Here is a 17,621-nt window from a genome sequence, read left to right as displayed (position 1 = left end):
AATATTAAACACACACACACACACACTGTAATAATAACACAACACAACACACACTGTGTAATAATAACACAACACACACACTGTACATAATATAACATAAAATATATATTGTATATAATATAACATAAAATATTAATATAATAATATAATATAATAATATAATATAATAATATAATATACATTGTATATAATATAATATTAAAATATTATTATTACATATTTGTATTAATAATATAATATACATTGTATATAATATAACATAACACAACACACACATGCACTGTGTACACAACAACACAACACAACACAAAACACACACACACACACTGTACACAACAACACAACACACACTGTGTACACAACACAACACAAACACACACTGTGTACACAACACACAACACAACACACACACACTGTACACAACACAACACAAAACACACACACACACACTGTACACCACAACACAACACACACACACTGTAACAACAACACAACACACACACTGTAAACACAACACAACACACACTGTGTACACAACAACACAACACAAAACACACACACACACACTGTGTACACACAACACAACACACACACACTGTGTACACAACACAAACACACACACACACACACACGCAAACACACACACACTGTGTACACAACACAAAACACACACACACACACACTGTGCACACAACATAACACACACAAATTGGCGGAGTATTTCCTCGGCTGAAATTTCATAGGTTTTCTTTGTTCTGGGCCGCCAGACTAGCGGGTCAGAAAGTTGGTTCGGCTGTGCAGCTGTTGATTGTGTGGCCTGACCTTCACATGGCATGCCACGGCCTCTGCACTTGAGGAAATTAACCGACTATAAAAAAAGGCACACAGCACAATTACGGGGCAATGCCATTCTTTCCAGTGACAAACAAAAGGCGCTCTCTCTGTCTTTCTCTCTCTCTCTCTCTCTTTCTCTCTCTCTCAGCACCGCCTGATCACATGGCTGCAATCAACAATCACGCTCCAGTGGCAGAGGGCTGTAAGGAGGAGGTGGTAAAACTGAGTGTGGAAAAAGGGAGTCATGTGAAGGAACGTCCAAGCCAGACTCTGGCGCAGACCTGGGCCATAGCATGGAACCGCCAGATTCGAGGCGGGTCTGAATCCCCTATCTGCCTTTTACAGTTATGGGCCAAATGCTGGAGGGCCAGTGTGCATGGTGCTCAGAATTATGCACCGTTAAGTGAAAATACCACTCTCAAATGGGGTCGACGGCTCATCTATATGTGGGGCACATCTTCCCATGTCTCTATGGCTTGGAAGCCTTTGAACAGGTCCGTAATACACCGTGGAGAACCCCTTTTCCCAGAATGCACCAGTCGCATGATCTCGGCCCCCACACACACACACACACACACCACCACCCCATATACCCCCCGACCCTCTTTGAAGCTCCAGACTACTTAAGGCCAGCATTCAAACCAGGGGAACAGCCCTGGAGAGGCAATAAGGCAAACACTAAGACAGGGGAGAGAGAGGGTAATGAGAGACAGAATGAAAAGGAGAGGGAGAGGGAGAGAGAGGCAACGCGGAGATCATCGAAAGTCGAAAGTCAATGGCGAAATCTTCACTAGAAACAAGTCGGTCGAAGGAACAAACAGTCACGTCGATATCGAAACCTGCTCGAGATCCTGTTCTCTCGCGGAGAAACAAATGAACTTATCCCTCAACTTCTTCGACAAAAGCGTCAAAGAGGAGAGAAGGGAAGAGAAGACAAGAGAAGAGATGAGATGAGGAGAGAAGAGAGGAGGAGAGAAAATAATAGAATAGTAGAGGAAAGAAGAAGAAAGGAGGAGAAAAACAAGGGGAGAAGAGAAGAGAAAAGAAGAGAAGAAAAGGGAAGAGGCAGTAGGGAAGGGAAAGAGAGAGAGGGGGGGGGGGGCAAGAGAGAGGGGATGAGCTTGTGCTGGGTCAGGTGTCAGGACCATGGCCCTCTGTATCTGAGACCAGCTCACTTCCACACACTTGATTAGAGCAAGGGGAAGACATTCATTAAAGCTCCTAGTAAAGAAGTGTGGCGCATAATGTGCAAGAGTGTGGGCGGGCTTGGCATAAAACTGGAATAACCCGTAATGTGTGTGTGTGTGTGTGTGTGTGTGTGTGTGTGTGTGTGTGTGTGTGTGTGTGTGTGTGTGTGTGTGTGTGTGTGTGTGTGTGTGTGTGTGTGTGTGTGCGCGCACGTGTTATTTCCTCCACAGATCCTTGAAAAAAGGCAGAGAACAATTTTATAGAGAGTACATATAAATAAACAACCAATCACAAGTATATAGAGAAACACCAAGATGGATTTAAAACAAGGTAAAACAAAGAGAGGTGTGTTGGCAAAACCCAGGAAGGTATCTGAGACGAAAAGGGAAAAAAACAGAAAGAAGAGAAGCAATAAAAGAAAAAGTGTGAACATCATTAGACTGAACAGGAGAGAGAGAGAGAGAGAGAGAGAGAGAGAGAGAGAGAGAGAGAGAGAGAGAGAGAGAGAGAGAGAGAGAGAGAGAGAGAGAGAGAGAGAGAGAGAGACACCGATGAGGGCAAGCGTCCTAAGACAAAACAGCCATGATGACAGATAATGAGGGGAAGAGAATCACTAAAGAGTGAGAGACTAAAAGAGAGAGAGAGAGAGAGAGAGAGAGAGAAAGTGCAGACTTGCACTGAACCGTGTTACACAGCACATTCACTGCATTATTCAAGAGTCCTGCAGTAGTCACTCACCGCCCACTCCCTCACCTCAGCTTCCTCAGCACACACACACACCACATCACTCCTAGTGACTTTGTGCCTGTGCACCTCATTATGCAAGTCAGACTCACACACACACACACACGGAAACAGAGAGCAAGCACAGACCAGAGGGCAAGAGGCCTATAATCCACTCCCCGAACACACAAGCGTCCAAAACACCTTCAGTGTTGAAAACATGGAGAGTCGTGATCCAACCACCAGCCCTGTTTACTCGTGGCCCAGGCATGGTTTCCCAGCAACACTCCACAACTAACTACAATAACAACATGGCTGTTATATTCTAGCATATAGTACTGGGGAAGGTGGGGCTTTCACATTTCTTCCTATCTTCATTTTAAGCAGCCGTGGCCTACTGGTTAGCGCTTCGGACTTGTAACCGGAGGGTTCGAACCCCGACCGGTAGGCTACGGCTGAAGTGCCCTTGAGCAAGGCACCTAACCCTAACTGGACACATTGAGGCCAAAAATATTGAGAATTCTACAGGGAATGTTGAAGATGACTGAGTGAATAGTGGCAAGAGGCAAGCGGAGGCTGCTGACAAGGCCCCGACGCTATTGTAAAGCAATTTACAAAAGATTCACTGAACAAAAATGCTGATGTGGTCAATTAAAATTTAGCTAAAAATGTGGAGAATGCAATGCAATCAAGCATTTTGGACGATATATTGGCACAAACTGGCAGCAGAACATGCTGAGAGAAAAAAGCGACAGAAAAAAGATCGCATTTAACCAGGGCCTAAATTTCAGGGGATTGCGGTATTGGCGATAAATTATTACTAAAGTATTGAGCATACTAATAAAGTCCCAACTCTAGCCATCATAATGCGAAATTCCCAGATTTTTACAGCTGTCTGACATTAATCTAATAATGGGGCGGCCTGAATGCGGGACTATTGACTGGACGGACCAACTCTAACTTCAATTGAACCCCATGCAGAGACACACACAAGCCAGCAAGCAGGACCACCCCCTTTGGGGCTGCCTCTCTCTCGTTGCTCTCTCTCTCTCTCAGCAGGATTTGTCACCGCTGAAGTCAAATTATAGGTGCTTCTGCATCAAACGCCATCAACAAAAGTTTAGCGATCAGGAACCGTCAGGAATTTTGCAAACACAGAAGCATGACAGCCTATAACGGCGAGAGAACATGGATGTGTTCTCCATTTGAGGAACGTTATAATCTATTGCGGACGTGAACAGACAGGTACAGACACGGAGCGCATAGTAGGCCTACTTTCACTTTCTGTGCATATTATTCGTGAAAGATAATTAGTAGCAAAACAGCCGATCAGCTATAGGCCTTTATTTCTTGCGTTTTATTGTGAGACATAGGCCTACTTTTGTTTGGAGATGACATACCGGTAGGCTATCAAAAAGCAGAAGATGTTCAATTTGAGATTTGATTTACGTTTGGACTGTTTGATTATATTGCTAAATATCGGGACTGATGACCACTGAAATCTGTGGGGTATTTAATGGTTCGCTATTAAGTTTCATGTATGAAAGAGTGTTGGGATTTCCATCCGCTTATTGCGAGATAAGGCATCCGCTTTCATTCATTCATGGGCGTGTGCTGTGCTGCAAGTGAAACCGTATTCATTATAGCCAAAAGAGGTCTAAGACATCAGCCTAAATTTAGTTATTTTTTAAATTATGCATGATTTACTTTTTTTTATAAAATTCGTAGGCTGATGCCTGGTAGCAACAATTGTGTTTAAATGTAGGTTATTGTTTCAGCCTCTAGCTCAGAAAGGGGGCTGCGTGTGACTGGTAGCTTGAGAGCAGCGATGTTGGAGACTCATGGTGTGGGAAGATGACTTTTCATTGGCAACAATATTAAACCAACCAACAATATAAATTATTAATTAGAGCTCTTTTATGAGTTAAATTGAAACAAAATTATACTGGCTTTTATTTGTCGAATCTGAGGCCGGCTATAAATAGAATCCCGCCATTTGAGATTTAAGTATGCACGTGTGTTTCAGGCATAGCACAAGCACTAATCTCTGACTGAAAGTGCACAGGACTTGTGCATTTGAGAGCGCTCTCTCTAGGCTGTAGATGGTAATGTTTCATGTAAGGTTCATGTCAGTTAATATAAATTAACATTTAAAAACATGTTCAATTATATATTTTTTTTCATATATAAGTCGCACCTGACTATAAGTCGCAGGACCAGCCAAACTATGAAAAAAAGTGCGATTTTTAGTCCAGAAAATACGGTAGATTATTTAGTGTTCATGTAAACAGGTCGGCTGAAATCTTTAATCAGATTCATTTCAATCGGATTTAAATAAAACATGTCCATGCAAACGTGGCTATTGATTCCAATAGGAAAGACAGCTAGTCACAAGTTACATCTAAATATTGGTTCACAGGACATTCAATCCTTTTACTAACACAACGGTTAGAAATATATATGTGACTCATGCCGATGTACACTACCAACCTAATTCGTTTCCGATGCCCCAGTGTTGAGAGAACAAATTTAGCTTGTAGCTAACTCTGACCATAATCTCCAATGTAAAACGGTTAGCTTGCTAGCTAGCTATCTAACTGTGGAACTTCAGTAGCCTACAACATAGCTATCTCACCTAGTTGTAGGAAATACGTACGTAAGTGATGAAATTAGAATGAATCCCATGAACACACAGATTACTCTTATACCAACCTTATTCTGTGCCTTTCATTCACGTTTGTTCAAAGATTTAGGTAAGTGTAAATTATTTTCCTTGCCCACTTCGATGAAGCTCCATAGGTTTCCATTATGTCCACGTAACATACTCTTTCCCCTAAAAGGGGGTGGTGGGTGGTAATATTGAAATGTTTCGGCTTGTGACGTAGAAACCTGTGCCGATTTTGACCAGCTCACCCTGGAGGCTGAAGGCAGGATACATTCAGAAACCTGTAGCTCGCTCAAAACAGCATGGATGGGGTTTTTTTTTTTTTTAAAGTCTGTATGCCCAGCAATACTGAAAGTCACTTCAGAGGAAGGATGCTCCTGGTGCCCAAGTTTCCAGTGGTGTCTCCCTCCACCATTCATTTGCACTAATGTGGGACTGAAATGCAATTCAGTGTTATGCTCTCCATTGAAAAATATAGCCGATTTTCTTTTTCCTCAGCTTCCAATATTTCTGAGACAGGCAGACCCCTGAGGATAGAACAGAGCACAGAAGTGGTGCGTCCTCCACCGACACCTCAGAATTAGATGCTCGCAGTCTCTACCCCCACCCCCCCTCATAACGTGCAGACCAAACCCCCCATGCTCAGCTGCACTAAGCCAGGCCACAAACAGAGCATTCAGACCACTTAAACCTGCACGAGTGGAGGGGAGGTCCTTGAGTATCTTTCAAACGCAACTGCCTGCACTGGACTGGAAAAATGTCTTAAATAAACCAACACAGATTTCAGTGGGTAAGGCGAAACAAGGCAGCCATCTGCACTGGCACAGATGCAAGAGAGAGACAGAGATAGATAGAAGAAAGGGGGGAGAGAGTAAAGAAGAGAGAGGAATAGACACAAATTGAGCAAAAGAAACATAGCAGCACTCCCACACCCCCTCTTTCTTCATGCAGAAACGACCAGCGTTGTTGAATTTTGAGACAGGGAAAAGGAGAGACTAACAAATGAGAGGTCCAAAATAAACAGGAGGAAAAAAAGGATAGAAAGAGAAAGTGCCTTCTTTTTTAGTATGGGGGGGTGGGGAACAAACGGCGGAGAGTGGCACCAGCCCCGGTGGATGAATTCACACCTCCCTTAGCAACGCGCACCCCATCCCTGAGATACATTATTCATCTCCACTGTCTGACACTTCAGTCGAATGAATCTATGCTAAGCAGCGGCGGTATTAGCATAGATGAGTTAGGAGGGTTATCCTCTGATGATACCCCTCCCATTCCTCTCTCCCTCTGTCTCTCTCTCCTCCCTTTTCACATCCTCCCAGTCCCTCTCTCCGTCTTTCTCTCTTTCGTTCTTTGCGTAGCAGCCCTGACTAATGCAGCTCTAAAAAGGAGGGCGAGTCGAGGAGATGAATACATTTAATTCACCTGGGCAGGGGATGCAGAGAGCCAGCATGGAGGAAATGTAAGTGAACAGCACTCCTCCATACCCCCCCCCACACTTCGCCGCCTCTGCCATTTTATCACTGATGAAAGGATGTGTGAAGCATCCATTTAAAACAGCTTAATCGGCTGGCTGCTTTGTCCTGTACTAAGAGAGAGCAGCAATCTGCCTCTCAGGTTCTCTTAAGGAGGCGGTCTTGAGAATAGGATGGTTAGCCTCTGGCATCAACAGCCCAGGCTTGTTTGAAGTGATAAAATACGTGTGTGTGTGTGTGTGTGTGTGTGAGCTGTATCCAGGTATGCAGCAAGCCCACTTCTCATCAGATGATCTCACCTGGATACTTCCTTTTCAAAGAGCCCGCACGACCTTGAAATAACAGCAGGTCCCCCACCGGAAGCCATGGAGCCCATTAGAGCTGTGGGGCTTCTACACTAGCACTTGGATAGGAGCTATTAACGGCATTGAAATTCATCCCAGACCACTGAAAGTACAACGCTAGGAGAAATAATTAAAACTCCCGAGCTCAAGGTGTTTCATTAGAGGCCAACTTTGTGTGTGTGTTGTGTGTGTGTGTGAGAGAGTGAAAGTGAGAGAGAGAGAGCATGAGTGTGTGTTTGTGTGTATGTGAATGTGAGTCTGTGTGCATGTGTGTGTGTGTGGATGTGTGCGTGTGTGAGCATGTGTGTGTGCATGTGTGTGTGTGTGAGTGAGTGTGTGTGGATGTGTGTGTGTGAGTGTGTGCATGTGTGTGTTCCTGTACGTCTGTCTGTCTGTCTGTCTGTCTGTGTGTGTGTGTGTGTGTGTGTGTGTGTGTGTGTGTGTGTGTGTGTGTGTGAGCATGTGTGTGTGCATGTGTGTGTTCCTGTACGTGTGTCTGTCTGTGTGAGCATGTGTGTGTGAGCAAGACAGAGAGAGCAAGAAATAGTGATGCCAGTGCATATATGCACACATTCCTCCTCTTCCTTTTCTTCTGCACACAAAGGCAAAATCTTGAAGGCAACCCATTTGCACAGTGCACACTAAAGCAAGAATCGCTCCCTCTAGACTCTGAGACATCACGAAAAATACATTTCACCTTGGCATAACTTTTACAGCATACCCCAACATATTTATAGGGTAAATAAAAGTAGTTAAACAAACAGTGTTTATTTTTTTATCATGGATATGAACACACACAGGGCATTCTGGGTCTCCAACTCGGCATCTGTTAGTGTGCTAGACCAACTCCCCAATAATGAATAGGACAGCCCAGATGGGCTAAGCATCTGTCCACATGTAGAAATAATATCTGTGTAGATCTGTACCTGTACAGAGGCCATGATGCTTGGCGAGAGTAACTGGTTAGGACAATGGAGGCCCATTGATAGGGCCCGTAACAGGATAGGCCCAACAATCCCAGAGTTATTTGTGACCCAATCCTGACCTTAACAAAAAGGAGATAAGACAGGTCGACCATGGTGAGTTGGAACCAGGCAGATACTTTAGCAGGGAGCAGTGACCGCATACCCCTCAGTGCTCAGTCACGCCAAACCGAGGAAGATGCCAACAAAAGATGGTTCGCTTCAAAAGCTGTCAAAGATGTTTTAAGCAAACATGAAAATGAGGGTGTGTGTGTGTGTGTTGGGGGGGGGTGGATGGGAGGCACTGAGCTTTTGCAGTTGTTTTACTTTCTGATTGTTCACTGGCATATTTGCTTCTATTTCAGGAGGATTGTGCAGAGAGAACAATGTGTCACTCACAAGCAGACATTCCCAGCTCACAAGTGAAATTCTGGTGATACATTTTCCGAGCACCGCCGCATTTTCAGACACTGTGGAAGCATTGATATGTGGCGTGTAAACACCAAAAACAAAGACATGCGCACACACACACACACTCACACAAATGAAAGACTCCACATCATCAAGCTTTCAAGTCTCCATAACAGTGGAGTGTAAAACCAAAAGGTGTCTGAGGAGGCCAAGCCGACAGAGACTATCCAAAGCCCTGACTCCTCTCTTTGTCTGGGTTGGACAGCCCATACAATTACAGCAGTAAATGGGACCAACATATTTGAGGGATGTCATCACAATGTTTATTTCTGCCTGAGTTGTTGTCATATCATACCATTTACTGTTGCTATTTATTAGGGATATGTCAGGCATTGTGATATAACTGCAATACATTATGGGTGATATACCAGCAGAGAAATCCAGCAAGCCAAAAAACTAGATTCAATGTGCTTTCCTACAATATCACTACAGATAGAATAACAGAATGGTAAAATAAAGACGGGGGTGGGGGGGTGGAGCAGTGAGAGAGGAAAAGGGCATATGTTTGAGAAGACAAATCGATCCCGCAAAACACAAGCTGAAAATTGAGCTTTACCCTCCACGTAATTCCACAAGTTGAAATCTCCCCAAGCGTCCATGCTCAGCAGGGACAGAGCAGATGGAGAACGTTTCCGCCGCAAATGGACCAACCCCCATCCAGAAGTAATTACCACTGTTTACACACCTACTGTATTCAGCCCGTCCACGGAAAGCAACCAGAGAGCCTCCAGTGAGGCCGCAGGGTAATGAAGCATTATATGGATGCAGTCCCAGGAACGTTTTCCAAACAGTGTCAGTCAATGCAGTGCGGAGGACAGCCGGGTAGGGGTAAATTGGGGACCCAAAAATATTTTCCCTTTCATGGCTTAGACGACACCAGAGTGGAAGTCCATGGGAAGAGCATCTTCTTGATTTGGATGCCAACAAGGCATTTTTAATGGGAAAGGCCACCTGCCACTTTTCAATGGGGGGCTGGCAGTTATGCTGTCAGTGAACTGAATATTAACAGATTTGGTTATGCCGTGCATCAACACCAATTGACCCAAACAGGAAATAAAACTGGGACAGGCACAATCAGTCACAAGAGAACCAATTGAAACAATGTACTGAGAAATAAGCAGGGAATATGAACCTCCTTCTCTAAAGCTAACAGGACACTAGGTTGGGTATTGTTCAAATTGTATATCGATTCCGATTCCGCTCCTGCACATTGATTCTGGTTTCTATCGATTCCTCATTTTGATTCCAAAGGTAACAAACATGTGTTTAAATCAAACATAAATGTCTTCATTTCAGGATATATATATATATTTTATATAATATATACATATATATTTATCACCCGGAAAGAAGAAATACTCTTTTCAGATTTGCTGGTGGGGTGGCTATTAATTCTGAATAACAGGACACCGTTCCATATCAATGCTTATGAATGGTAACTATAACAACCGGACGACGGTTGCAGGCTTCACAACAATGGAATCAACTGTAAACAAGCTAACTGTCTATGCTATCGCTGTTATAGGGCCAACGAAAGTTGTACAACAAGCTGAACTAGTGAGCTTCTTTAAAAACGGAACCGTGTGTTTCCTTTGCTTTACAGTGGCAACCGGGTGATAAGCGGGATAACGGCCTTCGAGGTGTGTCCAGTTGTACGGAATTAATGTATTTAATCCGCTGTGCGTCGGGGAGTTTTTTGCCCCTCGCAAAGTATAACAGACCGCTGTCAAGGAAAATGGGTTTTGTGCTTCTATTTCACGTCTTTCATATTACTACGCAAGGACTGGAACTTCATTCAAAAGTGAAAGTGGACGGTTGATCAGCTGTGTTCTAAAGAATGTTTGATTCAAGTTCAGCGTGTGCTGTTGCTGACTATTTGTTTCTCAGCAAAAGCCACGATGAAATGGTAACAAATAGGCTATAGCCTAGACTATATAGGCTAAAGAGTCATATCGTGGGGAGTTTATTCGGTTTGGCAAGTAGCCGTGTAATAAGCGGGGTAATAAGCGGGATAATCAGGGTAGAACAAGCGCTGGTCATCCGTTGGGGAAAATAAGTCCCTTCAGGGCAGAACAAGTCTATATTCCCTTAAATGAACATTCAAAAAGTATTGATCCACAAATATATGCCTTAACAAGGCACTGACACTTTAATAATATACAGATCAAGCCAGAGCACCAACTGCTAGGCCTTGTTGTTTTATAGTCTCAAAATGGGTGAAAAACATATTTAATTGTCTTAGTTTGCACCATAGACTGTATATATAGAACAGTCTATGGTTTGCACCAATAAAGGGACTATTGTGTTAAGGAGTTGATAGGCAGAACCAAATTCAACGTTTTTACATTTTTAATAAAAAAAGTTCCCAGTTCCAGTTATTTTTAATTAGTTATAGTTCCAGTTCTTTCTATTCAACCTTACAGGATACTAAATCATTTGCACTGATTTTTCTACTTCCTCAACACCACTTGTTTGTAGCTTATTTGTGAACATGAAGACATGTTATTTGGCAACAATCCAGCAGAGAGTTGGTTTGCAGCTTAACCAACTAGCCCAGCTAGAAATGGGTCAGGGATGGGGGCTGCTTTGGGTTTGTATGCAGACAGTTGAAACTTCAATTGGTCTCTGCTCAGGGCAGGGGGCTGCATACCCTCAGCCTGACATCAGACAGGCGCTCCAGCACTTGCACTTTTGCCAAGGGGCAAAGAGGGAGAGCTTGTTTCAGCCATCTTAGGCCATGTCAATCACACACATAATCCAAAAACCTCCAGCAAAGGCTATGTAAACATACATACACACACACTTTTTTACAAGGTTTTCAGCATGCTGCTAGATAAACTTCATGTATAAAACTTCTCCCACACTCTGGCTCTGTTCCTTTTGCTCTGCTCTTAGGAGCCCTCCCACCAAGATGGCAGCTTTGCATATCTCCGGTGAAGACAGCTTTGCATATTATTTCCTGACTGTGAAGTCAGTGATCCCCTCTCCCTGGCAAACGTCTCCAAACTTGCCAGAATGTCGAAGCAGTGAGGGATTAGAGTGAGGGTGCACCAAATCTTCCTCCACCAGATGGGCTCCCATGCCAGGGCTCTCTGACACCGGAGAACATTACATCATCTGTCACATTTAGGGTTGCAAAGGGGCGAAACATTTCCGGTAAATTTCCGGAAACTTACCGGAAACTTTCCATTGGAAGTTAAACTGGGGAATTTTGGAAATATTCCAAATTGGAAACTTTCATGGAATTAAAGGAAATTATGGAAATTAATGGGAATTTACGGGAATTGGGAATTTACGGGAATTTTTGGTAATTCCTACTGTTTCATATACAGACATTAACATTTTGTTTCGTAATAAGCAATATGATTTGTTTGTTCGTATTGTCGCTTAGCTTAGCATACAACGATAGCTAACATGCTAGCGGGAATCCCATTCTCTGCCTATGGTTTACTAGCGTGCTGAGCTAGCAACACTGAAACCACTGAACTGCCCAAGATACACCACGCCACTCAGCAAACAAACAACAAAATCCAACTGGTTGGAACATTGACTGACAATCAGTTTGTTCAGTTAGAATCCCAGAAAATGGTAAAACAAATAAAAATATAATGACACAACATACCACCCCAACCAAACCTTATAGATTATGTAAATGATATATAAGTTGTCAAGCTTAATCAGACAGATTAATCGTCCCATTACAGTTTATGCAAAATGACGTACACCCATTTGAATGAGGACAAAAGTGAAGACAAGCCCATAACTGGGCAACTCTGTTTGCAAACTTCCCCTAGTTTCACACCAGTTATTCCCACATGAGATGACATTTTCACTGGGAATTTATTTTCCCCATGCACATGAACGCATCATAGGTTTCCTTTATGTCTATTAGCCTATGCTGATTGCTGTTTGCATGGGATTGTCATATGTGCAGGGTAGAAATTTGACTGAAATTGCATTAAATCAGGTTGTTTTAACTAATATTATGCTGCAAGATGGGGTTTTGTCCACTACATTTAAGTTTCCTGTTATAGACTAACTTGCCATATTAAAAATTCCCAGTTTATTCACATTAATTCCTGTTTATTCCCGTTAATTTCCGTATATTCCCGTTAATTCCCATGGAAAGTTTCCAACTTTGAAAATTCCCGGAATTTTGCAACCCTAGTCGCATTACAGGAGAGCCTGGATGGCACATACTACTGACCGCAGTCTCACAGCAGAATGTACAGATTCTATATACTATCTAGTACCTATCTACTGCTATGTCATGAAGTTTCCTGTTTTTTAAGTAAGTAAATTACACATAAAAACACACACACACACACACAGCAAATGAATGCCCTCTCATCCTGGACCGTGTTTTTACTGCTCATCTTCCTGGTGTTTCTACAGGAAAGCATGTGTCCCTCAGCAGTGACCGAGCAGGGAACAGGCCTATTGTTCCCCGTATAATTAACTGTCAGCAAGGTGCTGCTGAATCAGGCGTCAAAGGGGAAATGTTTAGACAACTTTCACTGTGTCTATTTTCCATGAACTGTGGCATGATATATTTGCTGTTTCAGACACTTGTGTACAGACCGCAAATACTGCCATCTGTATTGCTGTCTAAGTCACATCCTCTTCCCTCTACACACACACAAACTTACAGACAAACATTACATTACATTACATTACATTTGGCTGACGCTTTTTAACCAAAGCGACTAACAACATGGTAAACAGTAAGTTTTAGAACAATTCTCACAATTTTAGGACAGTTTAAAAGAACATTAGAGTACAGTAAGAATAAGTGCGTCGGTGAGTGCTGTTTTTAACAGTTACTTGTCAGTTTAAAACGGCTGGTGAGTGCTAGGATCAGTAAGACTTGTTGTAAGTGTTGCTATGAGAGTAGATGTTCTCTAAAGAGCTGGGTCTTCAGGAGTTTTTGAAAGTGGAAAAGGATGTCCCTGCCCTTGTAGGAACTGGAAGTGTGTTCCACCAACGAGGAACAACAGATGAGAAAAGTTTGGATTGGCTTGAGCATTACCGGTGGTAGAGCTAGACGTCGTTCGTCAGAGGAGGCAGCGGTCTGGAGGTAGTGTAAGTCTGTAAGAGGGCATTCAAGTAGGTGGGAGCAGAACCGGAGACTACTTTGTAGGCAAGCGTTAGAGACTTGAATTTGACATGCCTCATGAACAACATGCCTTCATGCACACACACCTTCATGCATTCATGCACGCCTACACACACACACACCAGACCTGCAAACTCAGAAACCTCTGAGCCCCCCTTTGAAAAAGATTTTAGATTTTTAGCACGTAAATGAAGGGATATCGGGAATAATCGACATTTACATTACATGCATATGGGTAGACCTGTAAAGCATTCAATAATGAATTTTGACTATTATCATATTATATTATAATAAACGTGCAGTAAGCAGAATTTAAGTATGGCTGCATTTGACACTTTTACATATTAAAATGACATAGTCCTAACAGTAGGCCTACCAGCTGTTTTGAGTTAAGGCCATGTTTAGCATAATTGAATAACTTGATAATGGAGAAAATTATCAAGAATTATGATCTATATGCTACACAGAAAACAAACAAATTAAACATATCACTGAGCACCAGGTCAAAATATTTTGCTAGGTCCACTTTCAGATTTGCTGCAACTAGCTACATTTGGCCTTGGAAAGGTCTGCGCTCCCTGAGAACGTCATGTCTTCACCATCAGACACATGGAAAATATAATGCTAACTGAAAAAACTCATGAACAAGCAATAACTTTCCAAGACAACATTAAACTATTAAGCCGAGCTAAATTCACAATTGCAGATTTGTTTTGTTTCGCAAAGCAATTCAAAACGGCCAGCTGCGGGAATGTGAATTTGCAAGTAAACACTTGTTAACCTCACCTCAGCAAGCCTTTCATTTAACCCACCGAGGGAAGGAGAAAAGTAGCCTAACAATGTGATGTTACCTCGAGTCAGGGATACCATTTAGTGTAGCATCTGGCATGTGTTTGATAGCTAACATTTTCTTATTTTCTTATATTATCTTTGGTCATATCGCTGCTGCAGGCAGGCTATGCGTATCAGAAAGTTACAGAGATAAAGCCCGCCCTTAGAAACAACTGATAGGTCTGCAAAAATAACAGAAAGAGAGGCAATCACTTGCCTGTTATTCTCCCTCTATCAATCTCGCATGAAATCGACAATAGTCTCACTCCAGACTATGGTCATTGACACACACCCCCTCCAGGTTCTATGCGATTCAAGTGAATGACCCAATTGACCAAGAAAACACACACACACATACACACTCACGTTCATGCACGCACGCACACACACACACACACACTCACGTTTATGCACATGCACACACACTCACGTTCATGCATACACACGCTCATGCACACACACACACACACACTCATGCATACACGCACACACACACACACTCTTACACACTCACGTTCATGCACACACACGCGCACACACACACACACACACACACACACACACACACTCGGACCTATCCCCTTCATACCTGCTCTCATGTTGCACTCCATCTGTTCTACAGGATTTGTTGCCCAAACATTGACCCCTAAAGACGGGTGTCCGTAGTCTGTCGTCCTGGTGTGACATCTCCCATGTGGCCCATAGAAAAGCTGGCCTCCACCTGGTCTAATAATGGCAGGGCCAGACACACACACACACAAATCTCCACTATACCCAGGGCTTAAAATAGCAGGCACCTGGGTGTGGGTAGCCTGGCTCTCCCTACTCCCTACCCCCCTACCACCCCATCAACCTGCCTCAGCCTCGGCCCTCATCTCTGAGGTTCAGGAGCTGGAGCTGTAATTACAGAAGCGCCGAACACATCTTGTCTCACTCCGTGACAAGCCCAGGCAGGCCCCCCTGACCCAGCCCAGAAACAGGAGGGGTGCACTCCACCTCTGCCACCACCTCCCAGTCCAGAGACTCACGCCCAGATCCCAAAGAAGAGCGACCACATTCCTGGCTCCGCTGCCAGAAATGCTCCAGGAGTCAGCTGGGAGCAGGCCGAACTGTCAGAGTGTCTCTCCCTGGGCTGTTACCGAAAAAAGGACTTGTGATCTGGAGGTCAATGTGTAGCCTTCACTCAACTGGTACAAATTGGTACGCTAACGCTCATAATTAATCTAACCTTCAAGTAGGCACATACAGAGCACTGAGGAAGTAATACCCAGAAAAATACACTCAAAGATGGTGCAGACTAGAGTTTTTGACGTGAGCGCGATAATAAGTAAATAAACCGGGACCTTTGTTATTCAGTGAAAAGTGTCCAGCCTCTGCTGTCAAGTTTTAAACAATAGAGCCACACATTGAGAGCGGCGCTGTGAAGGACGGTTTAACAGTTGGGGGAAAATTGGCGCAATGGGGGATCTTTGAAACAGTGTATGACTGTGGCGGGAGAAGACATGCTGGTGTCGGTGACTAAGCGGGCGAGCAATCGCCGGGGGGAAATTGCAGGCAACGCAGCGCAGCCTGGCCTGACCTTCACGGTCACATCGTCCACTGATAAATTACCGAAAGGCCCCAGCTCAATGACACCCTTTCAACTCAGCTAACAGAGGGTGAAAAAGTACTGAAGGTAGACTTCTTACACAGAGAGACCCTGAGAGAGCCTTGCAAACACAGCGATGCACTGCTGTGGTCATGGACGAGATTTTCGTTTCAAAGGAAAGGATTGTCGTTAGAGACAATCCCTTTTTTTTTTTTTGTTCATTGGATAAAGGCAAAACCTCAAGTTTTAAGTTCTCACAAAATCAAGGTTTTGTTGAAGTCAATGCATGACCTTTGACATTATGGTTAAATGAAGGAAGCAGGTGGGATTACTGTGCCTTTAGTATTCCACAGAATGCCACTATTGTACATTCTGATTTAGAACATCTGATTTACTGTCAAAAGGTGTAAGGTCAGGTCAGTATCATTAGTGATGATCAGGATTATTTGTGAAATTTAACACCTAATTATAGAAGAATCAGATGGCAGTTGTGAGAAACAGCTGTTCCTCATGGTTTTATTGACCACACACACACACATATACACATCTTATATTTATGTTCAAGTGGTTTTTGAAGCATAAACATCATCCAGGTAATCTACATTTGTCCATGTCCTGAACTTTGTGCCAATTCACAAAAGGCTTTTTTTCTGTGCAAGGCTTAAGCCAAAATGTAGTCAAATGCTGGCCACAATTGTAATCCGATGATTTTGATCATTTGTACTGCTTGAGGAAGTCATTTAATTGTATGGATTGACAATTGCACTAACAACAGGAAAACAAATGCACCACTCCCGCAGTGAAAGCACAGACCTAATCAGCCAACCGTATGCCGGAACGAGTGGCAAACAGGATTACGGATAATTACATTTGAGCTCTTAGCATGTGCTCAGGGCACTTGTTGCAGCCATCAGCCCTAGCCATTACTGCACAGAGCAAAAGGCAGCATCATAGACAATGCAGGTCTCTGTAAACAGAAACTGTTCCTCCTTTTGGCCACAAGAATGCCTTCTTTCTTTCCCGACAACTTTAAATTATGTAGTGTGAGATTAAAGGGTGGCTAATGCTATAGGGACACCTGAGTAACACTTTAAAATGGGGTTCAAACTATGTAAAAGGTGCTTTTGAACCTCACTAATTGAAAGTCCGCACTTTCTTTCTCTCTCATTTCCAGATTGAAGAAAGCTAAGCATCCATGTCTGTGCCTCCTCTGTATGGAATTATGGCTCTCTACTCTGCTTGTTGAAGGTGAATGTCTGGTAAATCTTCTATCCTCATGTTTTAAATGCTCACAGTAAAAAAACACACACACACACACACACACAGCAAACACACACCCGTCAACTGAAATTACACCCCGTCCCTCACGGAGAGAGTTCCAAAGCAGCTGAGCCTCGCAGACACTTGACAGGTCATAAATGCAGCAG

The 17,621-nt window shown here is 43.4% G+C and overlaps 1 protein-coding gene across 2 annotated transcripts in view; it reads right to left on the bottom strand.

The window, feature by feature from the left end:
• The window catches only part of st6gal2a (ST6 beta-galactosamide alpha-2,6-sialyltranferase 2a), a 58,653-nt gene that overhangs the window by 30,017 nt on the left and 11,015 nt on the right, over positions 1-17,621 (bottom strand). Inside the window, exon 1 of one of the 2 annotated variants that reach the window (XM_048239105.1) lies at positions 15,196-15,312. The exons of the other annotated variant lie outside the window; for it this stretch is intronic. The gene's annotated coding sequence lies outside the window, so the exon portion shown is untranslated. Of the gene's footprint in view, positions 1-15,195; positions 15,313-17,621 lie in introns of those variants that run through there. 2 annotated transcript variants of the gene reach the window in all.

The sequence above is a fragment of the Alosa alosa genome, chromosome 3 (assembly GCF_017589495.1).
Source record: "Alosa alosa isolate M-15738 ecotype Scorff River chromosome 3, AALO_Geno_1.1, whole genome shotgun sequence".
In the NCBI taxonomy this organism is placed as follows: Eukaryota; Metazoa; Chordata; class Actinopteri; order Clupeiformes; family Clupeidae; genus Alosa; species Alosa alosa.
This window is presented reverse-complemented; position numbering and strand designations above follow the sequence as displayed.